We start from the raw sequence: 6000 nt of genomic DNA, 5'->3' as shown, positions 1-6000 counted from the left end.
TTCATGACGAATCGACCAATAGAAACTCTCCAAAATGACACTTTGTAATATATTTAGAGTGTATTTTCTCTGTAAATACAGTGTAACATGCCTCCTTTAGATGTTTAGTCTTTCAGAACATTATTGTCCCAAACACAAAACAGCTCCATGGTAACTTCAGCACCAAATAAATACAAACTGGACTCCCAAAAAGTTGGGACACTAAGCAAATTGTGAATAAAAAAGGAATGCAATGATGTGGAGGTGGCAAATGTCAATATTTTATTCGTAATAGAACATAGACGACAGATCAAAAGTTTAATCTGAGTAAATGTAACATTTTAAAGGAAAAATATGTTGAGTCCAAATGTCACAGTGTCAACAAATCCCCAAAAAAGTTGGGACAAGTAGCAATAAGTGGCTGGAAAAGGGAAACTGAGCATATAACGAACAGCTGGAAGACCAATTAACACTAATTAGGTCAATTGACAACATGATTGAGTATAAAAAGAGCTTCTCAGAGTGTCAGTGTCTCTCTGAAGCCAAGATGGTAAGAGGATCACCAATTCTACCATTGTTGCGCAGAAAGATAGTGCAGCGATACCAGAATGGTGTTACCCAGAGAATCTGGAACAATTGCTGTGTGTAAGGGTCAAGGCCGTAAAACTCTACTGGATGCTCGTGATCTCCGGGCCCTTAAACGTCACTGCACCTCAAACAGGATTGCCACTGTCAAGGAAATAACAGAATGGGCTCAGGAATACTTCCAGAAAGCATTGTCAGTGAACACAATCCACCGTGCCATCCGCCGTTTCCACCTGAAACTCTACAGTGCAAAGAGGAAACCATTTCTAAGTAAGCTCCACAAGCTCAGACGTTTGCACTGGGCCAGGGGTCATTTAAAATGGAGTGTGGCAAAATGGAAGACTGTTCTGTGGTCAGATGAGTCACTATTTGAAGTTCTTTATGGAACACTGGGACGCCATGTCATCCGGAGCAGAGAGGACAAGGATAACCCAAGTTGTTATCAACGCTCCGTTCAGAAGCCTGCATCACTGATGGTATGGGGTTGCATGAGTGCTTGTGGCATGGGCAGCTTGCATGTCTGGAAAGACACCATTAATGCAGAGAACTGTGTCCAGGTTCTAGAACAACATATGCTCCCATCTAGACGTCATCTCTTTCAGGGAAGACCCTACATTTTTCAACAAGATAATGCCAGACCACATTCTGCAGCAATCACAACACCATGGCTACGTAGGAGAAGGATCCGGGTACTGAAATGACCAGCCTGCAGTCCAGATCTTTCATATATCGAGAACATTTGGCGCATCATAAAGAGGAAGGTGCGACAGAGAAGGCCCAAGATGATTGAACAGTTAGAGGCCTGTATTAGACATGAATGGGAGAGCATTCCTATTTCTAAACTTGAGAAACTGGTCTCCTCTGTCCCCAGACGTCTGTTGAGTGTTGTAAGAAGAAGGAGGATGCCACACAGTGGTAAAAAATGGCCTTGTCCCAACTTTTTTGGGATTTGCATTCAGGATCCAGTGATTGTGAGGCATCCCCTCGCTTAAGGGTAAGGCCTCCCTGTTCCTCAGGGGGCTGGATCTGTGGTAGCACATGAAGACCAGTGGTTCCACTATGACACTCACACACTCAGACTCTCACAGAGGCAACACACACACAGCGTTCAGCCCAGAGCACAGTGGGGGTTTACTCTGCTGCCACAATATGTTTTTAAATATTCTCTCTTTAAAACAAATCACACGAGTCTTAGACTCCTAGTCTATTAAGCTGTGTGTGTGTGTGTGTGTGTGTGTGTGTGTGTTTGCTGGATGCTGCAAGCTGACCTGAGGAGACTACGTCACTCAGAACACCAAAGCTTTACTGGATTAGACAATGTGATCCATGTGTGTGTGTGTGTGGACAGGTGGAGCTATTCAGAACAAGAACTGGCAGAGTTAGCGGCTCTTAACCATTTAAAACTGCATGCTCAAGCTGTAAATCCCTCACACACACACACACTCACCTATGGACAATTTAACCATTCCATGTACCACCGTGTGTTTGGACTGTGGGAGGAAACCCACACAGACACAGGGAGAACACACCACACTCCTCACAGACAGTCACCCGAAGGAAACCCACGCAGACACAGGGAGAACACACCACACTCCTCACAGACAGTCACCCGGAGGAAACCCACACAGACACAGAGAGAACACACCACACTCCTCACAGACAGTCACCCGGAGGAAACCCACGCAGACACAGGGAGAACACACCACACTCCTCACAGACAGTCACCCGGAGGAAACCCACACAGACACAGGGAGAACACACCACACTCCTCACTGACAGTCACCCGGAGGAAACCCACGCAGACACAGGGAGAACACACCACACTCCTCACTGACAGTCACCTGGAGGAAACCCACGCAGACACAGGGAGAACACACCACACTCCTCACAGACAGTCACCCGGAGGAAACCCACGCAGACACAGGGAGAACACACCACACTCCTCACTGACAGTGACCCGGAGGAAACCCACGCAGACACAGGGAGAACACACCACACTCCTCACAGACAGTCACCCGGAGGAAACCCACACAGACACAGGGAGAACACACCACACTCCTCACAGACAGTCACCCGAAGGAAACCCACACAGACACAGAGAGAACACACCACACTCCTCACAGACAGTCACCCGGAGGAAACCCACGCAGACACAGGGAGAACACACCACACTCCTCACAGACAGTCACCCGGAGGAAACCCACACAGACACAGGGAGAACACACCACACTCCTCACTGACAGTCACCCGGAGGAAACCCACGCAGACACAGGGAGAACACACCACACTCCTCACTGACAGTCACCTGGAGGAAACCCACGCAGACACAGGGAGAACACACCACACTCCTCACTGACAGTCACCCGGAGGAAACCCACGCAGACACAGGGAGAACACACCACACTCCTCACTGACAGTCACCTGGAGGAAACCCACGCAGACACAGGGAGAACACACCACACTCCTCACAGACAGTCACCCGGAGGAAACCCACGCAGACACAGAGAGAACACACCACACTCCTCACTGACAGTGACCCGGAGGAAACCCACACAGACACAGGGAGAACACACCACACTCCTCACAGACAGTCACCCGGAGGAAACCCACGCAGACACAGAGAGAACACACCACACTCCTCACTGACAGTGACCCGGAGGAAACCCACACAGACACAGGGAGAACACACCACACTCCTCACAGACAGTCACCCGGAGGAAACCCACGCACACACAGAGAGAACACACCACACTCCTCACTGACAGTGACCCGAGGCGGGTATTGAACCCACAACCTCAGGACACTGATAATGACTAATGGTATTCATTTGTAAAATGTTCTGTGGTTGTGCAGCTACTTCCCCATGCAGTAGTGACCTGTCCCTTTGTCCCGGGACCTAATGACTCATGGCCCGGTTGTGGTCAGCGGCCCGGTGGTCAGGAACCTCTGATTACACTTCATGTAATTATTATTTTACTAGAACAGAGGGAGCTCAGAATGAGCTGGAGTCTTTCTCTAAATCACAGCCACAGTTCATCCACTCTCTCAGGAAATGAAAGGTAACCCGACACTGGGCCGATAACGTGACTGCAGCGTAACCCTCCTGAACACCACGCTGCTGAAAATCACAGCTCCAGAATCATCCTGATGCTCCACTGAGCTGTAATAGAGACAATAGAGCCTACGTTGTCTGGGCTCAACATTAGAAATTACAATTAGAGTCACTTTATTGGCCACTGAGCACTGAGCTACACAGAGGAGGTTGTTCTCTGCATTTAACCCAGTCTGTGCAGTGAAACACACATTCACACACTAGTGAACACTAGGGGGCAGTGAGCACACATGCGCCCAGGGGGAGTAGTTGGGTTAAGTTGCCTTGTTCAAGGGCACCTCAGCAGTGGATGTTGAGGGAGGAGACAGTGCTTTTCTTTCTATCACCCTGTCTCCAGCCTCCACTGGAATGTATTTAAAACACTGTAAACTGCAACGTCTCATTGAACAAAGGAAAATAAAAAGACAAATCACAGACAGTGGAATTATGGAAGGCTCCTGGACTGAGAGAGATTTTCTTGAGGGTGAATTAGTGCTGTGTTTGTTTGCCTCTGTTCTGCAGGTAAAAGCACATCTCTGGGTACGACCCAACTCTGATGCTGAGTACATTCATTACAGTAGATTACAGGTACAGCAGCAGATTGGGGGATTAGCTTTGAGGGAGACGTTCTCTCTCTCTCTCTCTCTCTCTCTCTGTGTGTTTCTCTCTCCTTCCCTCTGCTCTGTTGCATCATCACTGCACCTGACTGTATGACCTCCACCTCTCTCTCTCTCTCTGCTTATCTCTGTCCAATCTGACTGAGCCTTTAATCATGACTCAGCACGTTTACTTTCTTGACTGTCTCTCTATCCGTTAGTTTATCAGCAGCGTGCTGAAGCGGTCAGATCTGCACAGGCACTAATCACATCCCCTTTGGGTCACGTTATATCACACGGTTTGGTCTTTTATTATTGTTATTATTATTATTATTTCTAATAGCTCTTTCTTCTCAGAGGTGATTGTCGATGAGAAAGACCAGGGGCTGAGGTAGTGTTGAGGGTGACACTGCTGCCTCCTGCACAGAAGACTGGGGTTCAATACACAGCTCGGGGCAGGACTCTTAACAGTGCATCAGCCTGCACACCTCACATGGTACGAACTTAAAGGTGTGAGGAACAAGAGGCCTCCATTTTTTATTTATTTATTTTATTTTATTTTTTAGGAATTAACCCAGGACAGGACTTTTATTTTGTATTTCCTCTGTATTTAATGTCTGTACATGAAATTGCTCAGTATTTACACCTTAGGGCACTTTTAAATACATCTGCCATTTGTCTGTGAACCGAAGTGTAATTTGAGTGTGATTTTTGGGGCACTAAATCTCCCATGATGCAACTGTAATGTATAGTGATCATCCTAGGGCATGAACTGAATGTGGTGCCTCACTGTAGCGCAGTAGTAATTACATTCACAGACTAATGTCTACTATTAAACATCTAAATAAAATAGAGTTAAATTGAACAAAATAAAATAAGAGCAGCACATGGCGTCTCCTCTTTTCTGCTCAGAACAGTGTGAGCTCAGTGTGAGCCCTGGTCTCTGTGCTCCTTATTATAAAAATAACATACACCAGTGTTACTAAACTAGTGAACACTTACCACAGAGTCATTTAAATAATTTATTTTGGTATTCACACCTCTCACTCGAGCAGCTCTGCAGTCCTTCATGAGTTCACCTTCACCATATTTCACTAATAAATAAATAAATTAATTAATACATTAATAATAAAAAATATCGCACTCAACAGTTTACAAACTTTAATAAAGAAACTTTAATAAAGGTTTCCATACTTTTTCAAAGCTTCTCACCTTTTTTTCTGGTTCTCTAGGTGAATCTTTCCAATAAAACACACAGTGTCATCTCCTTAGTTTAACACAAATGTTAATCGGTTAATGCTCTCTGGGGGTGGTAAAATAGCCGTGGTGATTTTATGGCTTTTAACCAATCAGTGTTCAGCACTGCATCTAGCTCCGCCCATACGTACCCTACCATTCCACACTGACCACTGGATAAACACGACCTGACCCCTGTTTACGGAGGGCTGTGGCATCACTGAGGATCAAACATGTAGTTATTTCACAGACTTTATAACACGGGGTAGTTATCCGCTCCTTTGGCTCGGTGTTAGCTGCTAACTCTGCGGTAGATATCGGAATGTGTGTGTCACTATTTTTAAGAGCGTGAGGAGAGCTGTAAACACATTTATTAAAAAAAAATAAACACTGGGAATCATCTTAGCAACATTTTGAAAAGAAGCTGGGATTAAAAATAGTGTCAGGTGCTAGCGTGCTAATCAGAGACACTCCAACAAACAGAGGAGTTAGCAGAAATATAACTTTCCATTT

Source organism: Hoplias malabaricus, chromosome 6 (genome assembly GCF_029633855.1).
Source record: "Hoplias malabaricus isolate fHopMal1 chromosome 6, fHopMal1.hap1, whole genome shotgun sequence".
NCBI lineage: Eukaryota > Metazoa > Chordata > Actinopteri > Characiformes > Erythrinidae > Hoplias > Hoplias malabaricus.
The sequence above is the reverse complement of the archived record's forward strand: the minus strand, read 5'-3'. Positions refer to the sequence as shown.